This window comes from Caloenas nicobarica, chromosome 11 (genome assembly GCF_036013445.1).
Source record: "Caloenas nicobarica isolate bCalNic1 chromosome 11, bCalNic1.hap1, whole genome shotgun sequence".
Lineage (NCBI taxonomy): Eukaryota > Metazoa > Chordata > Aves > Columbiformes > Columbidae > Caloenas > Caloenas nicobarica.
This window is the reverse complement of record NC_088255.1, coordinates 13,667,172-13,679,828: the sequence shown is the minus strand read 5'-3', so window position 1 is coordinate 13,679,828 and position 12,657 is coordinate 13,667,172. Positions and strand designations below refer to the sequence as shown.

The 12,657-nt window shown below is 45.7% G+C and overlaps 1 protein-coding gene across 3 annotated transcripts in view; it reads right to left on the bottom strand.

Moving 5' to 3' along the window:
- Positions 1-12,657, bottom strand: part of FRMD4B (FERM domain containing 4B) — a 130,429-nt gene that overhangs the window by 65,678 nt on the left and 52,094 nt on the right. The window contains exon 1 of one of the 3 annotated variants that reach the window (XM_065642486.1): positions 7,045-7,123. The exons of the other annotated variants lie outside the window; for them this stretch is intronic. The gene's annotated coding sequence lies outside the window, so the exon portion shown is untranslated. Of the gene's footprint in view, positions 1-7,044; positions 7,124-12,657 lie in introns of those variants that run through there. 3 annotated transcript variants of the gene reach the window in all.

The following is a 12,657-nucleotide window of genomic DNA, read 5'->3' as shown; positions in this document are numbered from 1 at the left end:
AAAACTATGATACATTGGGATGCTGGATTCTTATTTGTTTTCCAAAGTCACTCTGCACACAAGAAAGTAATAAAAACTCAAAACTAGAGAGGAATAAAAAGGACACAAACACTCTTCGATGCAGAAATGCAGCAATATCAAAATACTGAAGCCCTCCTAACTTAGAGGCAGGTACTGGCAGTGGGCTTCCAGCAAGAACCTGATTTACCCCAGATCTTCAGTAAGAAAGGTAGATAATTATGGAGAAGAAACATACAGTCTATATAATCTCCATGCGTGGAAATGAAAGCATATGGTGAGATCATGATTCTATATAGCAGATTAACATGTTCAGAAAGGTTTTGTATAGCTGGGGGAAGAAAAAAAAAAACCAAAACACAAAACACACAAAAACCCCCACACCACATAGTTTTTCCTCCATCTAACTTGTGACACAAAAATCAAGAGAAGTTCTCCACCTAAAATCATCAAGGCAGCTTTTCCAAAACAGTCCTTTAAAAAGAAAAAAAAACAGAGAAACAAACCTACTTCTTGGCTGCTTAAATCAATTCCCTGTGATATCCTGAGCCTGAATGTTTGTTTGGAAAAAAACACATATACAAACCCCACATCTACAGGATATTTATGCTATTTGTCTTCACAGAAACATCCTCCCTATTCGAAGCTGGTTGTTAACATGCAATATTTTTAGACATCCATGTGTGTCATCCAGTTAGGAAAAAAATAAGAAAAATAAAAAAGTAAATAGGGTGTAAACAGGAAACCTCAAAAAACACTCAAGCCAAAAAAAAAAAGCTGATAGAAAAACATGTCTCCTTAAGCGTAGCTTAGGAATGGGAAATCCGGGAGGGTTTGGGTCAGAAGCAAATCCAAATGTGTTGCACTCCCTCCAGACCAGATGTCACCTCCCAGAACTGGGCAAATTAGAGACATCACACGGTATCGCTGGCCGTGTCTGTTGCTGACTTCTATTTTTAAAGCCTTTTTTGTTTTAAGAAGATCTGGAGTCTCCACTACTAGGGAAAGCAAATAAAACCCCAAACCCTAACAACTCTGTGGCCAAAGAAGAGAGGATTATACACTAGCTGCACATAGTTAAGACAAAACTGGGAACTGTTTCTACCATCTGAATGCTCACAGGTCTGTACATACATCCCAGCTGCTCTCATTTGGAATGCGTCATGATTCGGGGTTCAGCAGCCCATGTGCACACACTTCTGGCACCATCGCGTTGCACCGATGTGTAACTGCAACCTGCCCAGGGACAGGACGGCTGTGCCAGGGTCCTGCGTCCACCTAAATACATGTTGCTGAAGCTTTAAAACCAACCCTTCCATCCAGCATGGCTCCACATCTTTATTTTGAACCCCACAAACCACAGTCTTTTGGAAATAGCAACCCTTTTCCTCTCAGGATAAACCCTTTTGTTCAGGCACTGGTGTTACTGGGCACTCACAGGGGCTCTGCCTGGAAAACACCTGAGCGTGACACTGGGGGTTTGGTCCCAGCTCAACAGAACTGCACATGTTATTGCAAGAGGCTCCTTGCATGGTAACTGTATGAAATTAAACTTCACTGACAGGTGCGTAAGCTCCAGAAGATATTTTACAGGAAGAAAAAGCTGCACTGATGCATCCAGCAATGAAAGAGAAAGGGAAACTATTTTCAGTAAATGAATGGCTGGCACACAAAGCCTTAAACCTGCAGTTTTAAAAGCACGAACTTGAGCTGCGGTGCATTATTAGAATATGGATTGTAAAAACTAGATCATTTATTCTCAAAACAGGCACATCATATAATCAGAACACCAAAGCAAGCCATACGGATGAAAAAAAAAAAAGCAGAAGAACAGAATTCCCACTCACAAGATGCAGGTGGTCAGTTAGGAAATGCTGTCCCTTCGCCACACCAACCCAGTGACCACAAAACCTGCAGCATGGGGGGAGCCCAAAATCCTGCCCCCTCCTGCTTTCAGCCTGACTCAGAGGCAGCAGTGCTGCTTTGCAGGTGTAGGAGACCAGAGAACCAACTTTGCACTTAAAGAATTTCATCTCAAAATCCCTACCTGAGCTGCAGTTAACCAGCTATAAAACATCACCAGTAATTTCCTGTTAGGGTTCCCTCCACCCTCCCATCCCTCTTCTGTAACTCATAAGCCTGTAATAGATTTCAAAGCTTCATATTGAAGCCCCTATACTGACTTCATATTTCATTGGCATTTAGGTGGGTTTTTTTTCTTCAGTTCTGAAGGCATTTAGGATCAGCTGCTCAGCTGCCTTGGATCAGCATTGCTTCATTGACTTTGATACAACCAGTCAGCTTACGTCTGGCCCGCAAATGTGCGTGGTTTGACAAAATGTGAAATAAGATGCAAGAATGTATTGCAATATTGAGCTTCTCTAACTAGGCACTTCTCAGGAAAATAAAAGCCTTTGCTTGTCCTTCTGGAAGGAAGGGGCCTGCATGCAGCTGGGGGGAAGAGGGGAAAAAAGTTACAGTGCTTGAAATGACCTCAGTTTCCTGGTGTGCCTGTTGGGAGAGAAAGCCTCATCATGTTCCAGCACTCAGAGTTGCTCAAAGCTTTTAAGGAATAAGCAGAAAAATAACAAAACAGGAGTTTTATACCAGTATTTCTATGAAAACTTTTTAAAGGATCTGCACAGAATGCCTTGATGCACACTTGTCAGCCTGTGTGCAGCCCACGGGTCCTCCCTGACCTAGCATAGTTTCCCATCACTCAGTGTCCCATGGTGGGAGGCATTTGGTGGGGACACAGATGGGGGGTTGGAAGCACTCCACCCTCACAGGGGTGTAGATCTGGGGAAGGGCAACACACCCCCATCCCACTCTGCAGCTCTCCATCACACCCTTTGGTAGCAAGGCGTGTAGTGCAAGAGCCTCCAAATGATGCCTCCTCTTCCTGGTCACCCTCCCCTCAGCGAAGTCTCCTGGGCTCACCAATACCTCCTGCTAAACACAAAGGCTGGCTCTGGGTCTGAAAACTCAGGTTTTCCTCCCTCTGGTCTCTGCACACATCAGCCTGGGCAGCCAGTGAGTTCACCACTATGGCACTACAGCCTGGCTCACACAGACACAATAAACCTGATGTGATCCCTCCAAAGGTGACGGCAGAGCTTCCACCAGATTTACAGAGGCAGACCATGTCTCCAGACATACTGCCTCTCCTTCCTAATCTTCATGTCATAAAGAAACCTTTGGCTGAAGTCCTGGCTCCAAAGTAGTCAATGAATTTTGCCATTAGCTTTACTAGGGCCAAGATTTTGCCTTAAATAATTTGTTATCTTGCTATTAACCTTTACAGAGCCCAGTATCTGCTTAACGTTAAATAGCCAGCAATGCACTGAAGTGGCTAGCTACATCTCTCACCTTTCACACCATGGCAAGCCACCTTGTAGGACCCATCTCACCTCACCAGAATGACTCCAAGTACCACCCCTGTCCTTCCCAAAGGCTGCAGAGCCACCCTGGCTCTGCACAGTCCCTTCCCAACACTCATGGGCTATTTACTGTCCAGAGCCAAACCCCACCTCAGAGTGTCCCTGTGCTTCTTGTCTCAGAAGCAGCCAGGCAGGGACAGGCACTCAGACCAGACTGAATACAACATGCACAGGGCTAGTGTCTTGAGATGAAACCGACTTCAGAAAACTTCAGCACAACCTGGTACAAATGGCCCTTTGATGATGCTTTCCATGGAAATGTTGGCTCTGCTGGAGTTTGGCAAAGAGTTAGAGATGAAAAAGGCTGCTTGGAACTGGGGACTGAGAGGCTCTGGGTTGCATGGCACCTTACTAAAATAGCCACATGAACTGAAGATATGATGAAAAAACTGGCTCCTGCAGAGCATCAACTGACTTTCATGTATCCCCACCAGCTGAGCCAGTAAAAAAAAGTCTGGCAAAGCAACAGCCCAAGAGCTTTCCCTCACTGCAGGCACTGAGGCCTTTCAGGGCCAAATGCCAACACACTTTGCATGCAATTCTCTTTTTCCCCATTTATTCTACTAGTTCTCATTGCAGGCGGTGGCAAATCTAAGGGACTCTTTCACTTGCTTTATTGATGGTTTGCGGATTTGTACAGGACAACAGGCACAGCCTCTTGTGGTCATTAGAAAGATCCCACTCACTAGAACAGGTCGTGGGGTTCTAAGCCTCCTCTTCCTCCTCTGCTGAAATGCTCAAATGCAATGCTCAGAAATAATGGTGAGCAGACTGCAATTTAAAAAACAAAACCAAAAAACCCCACACTAACCAACCACAAACCCAAAGAACAGTGAAATTAAAATACAGGGAACAAATAAATTCAGTCTTCCTCAAAATGATAAATACACTATCCCAATCAGGAGCAAAATAGAAACAGGAGAGTTGCTGCTGCTTAGTTTTTCACATTGCATGGTCCTGGTAGAGACCAACTCCTCCCCAGAAGGAGATTTTGCAGTGTGGCTGCCTTTCCTAATGCTACCAATGGTGGTTTCACCTACTCGCTGCTGCTCCCTCCCACACAGCAGCACGGGAGTGTTCACTCACTCCCAGCCTGTGCATCAGTGGGAGGATGAGGATGCTACAAGCTCGCAGGTAACATTGGTCCCCATGGCACAAGGCAGAGGGATGTAGAGCTGCAGAAGAGCTTTTGCCAGCTCTGCTGGCCCCATGCTTTTCAGCTGACAAGCAGCATCCAGACAGCATCTCACCTCTCCTGAGACTGTCAAAGGCCACAGGATCTTGCCGGCAGTGTTATCAGTAGATACTGAGTCCCTCTGACAGAGGGGGAGAGTTTAGCTATCTTCAAGGAACAGCTCCCTCATTGCATCAGTATTCTAATATTTAAGGCATCTTGTACTCAAACCCAAAACATTTCTCAAAGGTGTCGTGTCATTCCACAGGTGCTAATGTTACCATTCCTACCACTTTGCAACATATTTAAAATAACAGCAAGAAAAGAGCAGACAGGCAACTCTACAGCTAATTCTAAAAATCAGGAAAATTAATAAAAAACAATCACTGCAAAGCTGCCACAAATACCAAGTCAATTAAATACTTCATACAACATCTGCTTTCTTTGGCAGAACACAGCTAATAAATTAGTGTCTGGTGGAGACATTCTTATCTGCAACAGCACTGAGGCGCTGCATTCAGGTCATTACTGCACACAAGCACATGGTGATGTTTTGTTCCAGTGCAATCTCCTGGGAACTCAGTGTGGGGGGGGGGGAAAAAAGGTCCTATGTGATCAGAGAGTTTTCCTGACGCTGCCCAACAGAGCAAACACTGTGTGAGTCCTGGCAAGGGCACTGCAGGGAGACAGCAGCATCTTCTGCCCTTGAACAAGTGGTACCTGCCCTGGGGCAGGACCAGATGCCTGCCCTCCCACGACCTGTTCTGACCTTCCCTTCTCAGCCAGGAGGTTGGAGGTAAATCAGTTAAGCTCCTGCTTCTTTGCTTAAGTCTCTACAACACCAATTTCAGGAGATATTCTGTGCAGAGCTTCTGGTAACTTTTCCTGTGTTTTACCCCACTCCAGAAGCCATCTCTGACCCACTTGAAACAGAAACTCAACCTTCCCTGTTATGGGAATAGTTACAGAAAATTTTTAAATTAAAAAAAATGTATATATTGCCTCTTGGCAAGGGATTTCCCCATCCCCAGAGACCTGCATCCTGCCCTTGATGCCTCTTTGCCTCTTCTCCCCAGTGCTGAAGCTCTCCCCCACCTCTTTGATGGCTTCTCACAGGCTGCTCATCTGTCCCCCTGCACTTCTTGCTTCTCCACCATCTCCCTGCTTACCCTTGGGTTGAGTTTTTGAGGGAAGGCACCTGAGGCTGCAGACTTACACAGAGCAAGCCTTGACCAAATATCTGCCATCCTCTCCAGGCAGCATCACATTCTCCAGGGGCATCTTGCATCTCTTCCCCTTCATGTGCCATCAAGGTCCTTGCACTCAGCTCATCTCCTATCCTGTCCCCATGCTCCCCCTGGACTTTTCCAGCCACTCTCATGTTTGGCAGCAGCACCTCAGGAAACCCAGACACCAGCCTTGAACAGACATTAGGTAAGCAGACAATGAAAAATATTTTTTTCTTAAAAATGTCTATACCATAAGCCCATGCAAATTGCTTTTAACTTCTGTAACTCTTTATTTTTTAAAAAAATGCAAAGAGTAAGCAAATAAAACACACAAGGCATGAAATCCTAAGCTCTTTGGAAGAAGTCAAAATAGCGGGTCCTGGCTGCAAGGGTCGCTGAGCAGCATTTCTGGGGCGAGGAGCCAGCCTGCCCAGCCGCCAGCATCTTGCCAGGCAAGGGCGGGGAGTTGACTGATTTAAACTGCTCCACACTCCACTTTTAAAGCAAAACAAGCACTTTGGATCAAAGGCTCTTTTTCAACAGCCGTTAACAAGCTCCATGTGCACTGCTGCATCTCCAGTGCCAACCTCTTCATGAGTGGATTTTTTTTTTTGAGCAAGAGAGGTAGGGACCTTATTGATGAGACATTTAATAGTTACATGCTGAAAGGAGCTACTGTACCAAGCACTGACTGCCTTTTCTCTGGACTTATGAATCTGTTCTTTGTTTGGTTTAAATTATATCTCAGAGCAGCCTATAAGGGTAATCTCTGAAAATACGTTTTCTCTGTGATCAGAAATTACAGACCTGCTCTCCATCCACAGCAAAGTTAGCAGAATCGAGCTTGGATTTAGCACTTTAGGGTAGCCAAGGCAGCACTTACAAAGGCAGGAAAAAGCAGCTGTAAATGCTGGGAGTAAACAAACAGCCCCTTATCCTGCAAAGAAGTTTTTTATGAACTAATCTTTCAGGGCAAAGAAAAAAAAAAAAAAGGATTCAGCCTGCACTATCAAAGTACCCCGAAGTGAACTGACTTTGCTCCATGCTGCTTTCCAGCTGTCTGCTCTCCTGCACTCACAGCTCTGAGGTCTGAATGATGTTTGAAGTGGGGCACAATGTAACAAGCACTAAACAACATTATCTGTCACTGCTAAGCATCAGAAATTAAAATATAGCCTCTTACCTCCAAGCCACACGCCCTGCTGATTCAAAAGGACTGGAGAAACTCAAGAAGCACTCAGTGTACATGTACTAAACCTTCATGTTTTCTGTACATTTGGGCTGTGAGAAGAAGGGAGACACGATCCCAGACTTCTTCCGTTGCCATATAATCTGAAGGAAGTGACCTTCGCATTTGTTGCTTTGATTACAGATTCAGAAACAAAAGCCCTTCCAGAGTGAGTCAGGACACACAAGAGGTTGAAAGATGACTGTTAAAAATGGAGGCAAGCTGGGAAGGCATTACAATTTTTTATTTCCTTTGTAATATTAACCCTTTTATTATGAAACAAAAATGAAGTAAAAAACCCAGCAGTTACTGACTGAAAGGCATAGCACAAAGTGCCAGCCCCAGGGCAGTGGGACACCTTGCTGTGGGACCACAGGTCCCTGCCAGCCCCTGTGGCACAGCAGGTGGCCAAGGACCCCCAGGCCAACAGCTCTGTGCTTGTTGGGAGCTGCCATCGTCTCCTCCAGCTCTTCCTCTCCATACATCCCCATCCAAGAGACAGAAGGGTCCTTTATGCTAAAACTTGGCACAGCACTAAACCTTCAAGCCACCTCCACTTTCCAGCCCTGGGAGTGGGGGCTTCGCCCTGCAGCAGCAGAGGCGCTCACCTGCCAATCTGAAGGTATGTGAGTAAATGAAGATGACCAGAGCTTGTCGTCTCAACACACACCCTCATTTTGCACACTCGCATCTCCATGGTCCCTTGCTGCAACAGGTACCCCATGTACAGTGTTTCACTGGGTTTCCCCAACTTCTTTCCAAAGCACACTTTGGGCCACTGCCACTGATGTGGGTGCATGGGAGGGAGGGAACCAGGAGTGCAGATGTAGTTTACACCCTGGGCCACCAATCTGAACTTGTTCTGGGGCCAGGGTCAGCCTCCAGAAGCTTAGTTCGTAGCTGGTAGAGGTGCAGGAGTAAATCAGCCTGCAGCTCCCTTCACAGGACTGTTTTCTGTGTGCAAAACATCAAGTTATACTGAAAGGACATCCAGCTCCTCTCCCTGATATCTTCTGCTCTGGTACATCAACCTGCAAGGCTTCAAACACCTCTGGGATTCGACACAGCAATGCTGTGTCAGGAGTAGCATAGGTTTCACGCTACAGTGCAAAATCCTAAGGTCTCCTCCAAAAGAAACATCAGATGACTACATTACACTGCTTTCATCAAAACAAAAAAACCCAAACAAAAACAAGAAAAACCCAAACACATACCAAACAGAAAACCAAAGTCTGTGCACCCAAATCCAGAAGGCTGTAACCTTGAGAGCTCCAGTCTTGCCTCCAGGAAGGTAAACAAGGGGCATAAAACTTCAAATTTACAGTTACTTCAAAATCTAAAATACAAGCCTATTCTACTTTCACAAAGATAGTTCGGCATTATTAATCTCCTTTGATGTGACGCAAGTATGGATATACTAGCTTTTAAATCACACCACTGACTTATCACCTCTGGCTTCATAATTTATGGTAGGAAGACTAAAGCCAAAGGAGCAACACAGCCCAGGACCGCAGCACCCAACATGGGCTGGAAGATGCAGGACAGGGAAAACCTCACAAAATGCTACCAGAGCAGCAAAGAGCTCTTGACATGCACCGAGACCACCTCACCTGGCATTGATAACGATCTCTTCCCTTTAGCTGGATGCTCTCCTTTGGTTATTTATGCTCCGAAGTGAGCAGTCACTGCACAGAGAGGACAAACCAAGACAACTTTCCCACCCCAGATTTTATAATCCATGGATCTATTTTAATAGAAAATATAAGTTCAACTCCAGGAACAAACTAATTTCCTTTGTCAGAATGGGAAGAACCTCAGGATCAAACTTCTGAAAGCAACACCCGGTCAGAGACACACAGCTCCCACTTCTGAGAAGTACCAAGCCCACTTGGTCCAGGAAAACTACCCAGACAGAAGGCTCTATGTACCAATATCTGAGGCCAACAATGGGCTCCCTTTAGCTGCAGAGCACTCTGTAAAGCTAGAGCATTCCTGACACTGCTGGGAAAAGAAGGGCTGCCTGATCCATAGGATCAAAGTCTTTCTCCCCTTGCCTGGGGCTGCCTCCATAAACTACCATCAATCCAGCCACCTCCAGAGGACACCTCACCTCAGCTACCCCAGACACCTGGGATGCAGTGTGGTGCCAGAGGTGCCTTGCCTCCCTTGTTTGATGCAGAGGAACTAGCTTTGATCAAATATCCACCTTTTAACTAGCTGCAGACAAAGTGGGGTTTTTGTGTGGGTATATTTTTTTTTCCCTCCTCCAAAGGTTACTTTATAAAAGCTAACATTCTTATAGTCGTGAGACTACAAAAGCTCTCCACACAACACTCAGTATCACAGGTCTCATGAAAAACACATAAGCTGGCCCCACATCAGGCAGGAGGATACCAGATCAGGTCCAGGCAGCTGGTCCAGACTGTACCAGCAACCTGGGTAGCAGATGAGACGGTTTTGGGAGATTATTTCAGAGTAATAAACTTGCATTTGTCTCCAAAACACAGACTCCAAAGCACCAAAATAAGACAGAAAACAGACAGTGAGTCATTTTTCCTCAGAGAAATGACGTGAAGGTTACCTGGGTGGTGCCAACTTCTGCCCTGCTGGGATGACCACAGGGACAGGATTAGCTGGAGGAGGAACAACAGAGCTCCTCAGAGGATCCAGGGCTTCCAAACAAATACAGATCCGGCCTGTATAATTCATCTGTACTCTCACCCACAGATAATTTTTCTAAACCAGAAAAATCAGACTTGACAAGAAATCCTGCACATCCATAAGAGGTTCTAACAGTGGGAAGCTGTAGAAGCAAGAGTTAAAAAGGAGAAAGTCTCTACAACTCAGAGGCCACCAGAAGAATAGTTCAAGGCTGGAGTTTGGGGATGGCAGCACTGTGAGTCCTCACCAAAGGCTCTGTAACCACAGAGTGAACGCAGCACACCCCAGCCCCCCTAAATAAGGTGAACAGATACAGTGTGCTCCATATCAGAGAGGAATTACTCGCTCCTACTTTCACTATGCCTTAGTAAACACCAACTTACATGCCTGCCAAGTGCACCTGCCCAACCGGATTCCTGATGGGCTTCATCTACACCAACATACTTGCTCTCCAAAAACAACTGTGGTGACCGAGCACGTCCAGTCTGGCGTCAGCCAGACAACTCCACACTCAGCATCATGGGGACCTCTTTGCCTAGGCAGCCACCTTTCTGGAAAGATTTTTCCCCTCTTAATTTTTTCCTGTCCAGTTATAACGTCAGTTTTCCTTTCCTATTGCACTTCTGCCTTTTTTTTTTCCTGGCTGTTTGTTTCGCCACACTTTCTTGCAAGTTTGTGCTCAGTTTGGCATTTTTGACATACACCTGATAGGGTCAGAATGTTTGTTGATTTATTCTCTGGTCTCTCCACTCTCTTTCCTTGCTTGCACAGTCTGTACTTTTCATACCATGCAATTCTTGCACTACCCTCTCCTATTCTTCCAGCTTCCTCACTCCCATCCTCCAGCCTTCTGCCTTCCTTGCCCATGGACAAGCCAGTGACCTGCCTACACCAGATACCAACCAGCGCGACCTTCTCCATGCCATGCACCCTCTGCCCAGCCCACATCACCCTACCTAGAAACCACTGGCCCAGCAACAGGTAAAACCAGGATGCTCAGAAAACAGCCCGTAATTAGCAGTGGCCACACAGTATAAGTGCCTCACACAGTAACTTCCCCATCACCACCCCAGCTCTGCTGGCACCACACATTTGCACATGGTGACAAGCAGGAAGAGGAACACTGGGGCACCCATTGTGGGGACAGCACCTCTTCTACATCAGCTGAAAAACCAACCACAGAAACATCAGTCTTTCATGTTGCTTGGACTGTCAATGATAGCTTTTAATGGCTAAACATCATCACCTCCAGGCTATTCTCAGCATTTTGGTGACCCTTATTCTCCACACGTCTCCTTCCCCAATACGCAGAGTGGATGCATGTTGAAATGAATGACAGTCCAATTAGCAGGGAAAAGTGTATGTGTGTATTTGTGTGGGAGGGTATTTAAGCTAATATATTCCAGCACTGATAGCTTTATCCTCTTTGCAGTCTCTCAGAATGAACTGGCCTCCATCTGTAGAGAAGATTAGTAGAATTACTAATCACTAATTATGACTCAGAGGTTTTAAGAGCAATGCAGACTGTACAAGGGTGGCCTGAATTTCAGAAAATGAGGAGACAAAGATAGCACAGTGTTATTTTAAGCACATGGACAGTCCATCCAAGACTGCAAAGAACTGCAGTGACAGCGCTAGCAAAAGGAGTGACAGAAAGCTAAACACTCAGAAGGACAGAAAAAAAAGTATGGAAAAACCAGCATGTGCCCGAAATGCTTTTAATTTGCCTTTTCATAAGCCTCTAGTCCAGTCAGAACTAGTTGGCCAGCCTCTCTGCACAAGACCGAACTGGAGATTTATCCAGGCAAGTTCACGCAGTGATACCTTTGTACAGGAGCCTGGTTCTGAGAAGTGGCGCCAGCGACATTTGAAATCTAACATATTTTGTGAACTGTGTCAGATCAAAGAAAAAATATTTATACAGGCCAAGCCGTTAGTGAATAGAAGGCACTGTTTGAAACTGGCACCGTGACACCCTGAAGGAAATGAGATGAAGTTCAGAGTCTGGTTGTGAAGTTTGTCTGCTAAGGAAGAAGGAGGAGCAGTACAAAAATTGTATTTTTGTTTGAATAAACTGTCTCAAACAGAAAATGTATCATGAACTCAAATGGAAATGTGTCTGGCAGAGAGCTTTGGAAAGCTGATGCTGGAAGCATGTAAAGCCAAGTTTAAGCTGTTGGGATGTAGTGCCCATAACTGGTCCTGTCCTCAGTTCTGCAAGAGTCTCCCCCAAAGCCTCCCCCCTGGGGAAACCCTCCATGTGTCGTGTTCAGATGTGACAGGGGTTTCAAGCAGAACCGAAGTTCTGCAGGTGATGTATGAGCAGTGTCCCAGCATTAGATCAAATCCCTTCAAAAAGAAAAACAGCTGGATGAAGGCAGTCAGAGCAAATCTTTTCCAGAGCAACAGGTAACCCCCAGTGCCTAAGTTTGAATCTTTGAAGGGGCACATAGTCAGTATCCTCTGAAAAGGTCTTCAGGCTTCCTTTGGAAAGCCCTGGGCTGTAAGGATGCCAGAGATGTTTCCTCTGAGCATCACTCCCAGAGGAAGGAAAGCTCTGCCCTGACAACACAGCACTCCCACTTCATGCTCACCCTTACTCTGCCAGCACCACCCTTCATCATTGTGAAAAGGGAGGAAAAAAAAAAAGGCATATCCAGTTTGTCATCAGCATTTTTTATAATGAAAAGTTAAGGTGTGGTAGCAGAGGAAACATGGTCCTCACTATGCAAACCAACTACGTTAGCACTGTAGGAAACAGAAGTCAGCCGCTTCCTCTCTCGCTCCTCCACCCCAAGTATGTAGGAGATGGACACATGTACGAAGTTTATTCATCGTGCTTCAACAGCAAAATTTTTTCACTTCACACAGAGGAAGTGACCTTTCAGAGGTTAAAAAAGCACTTTG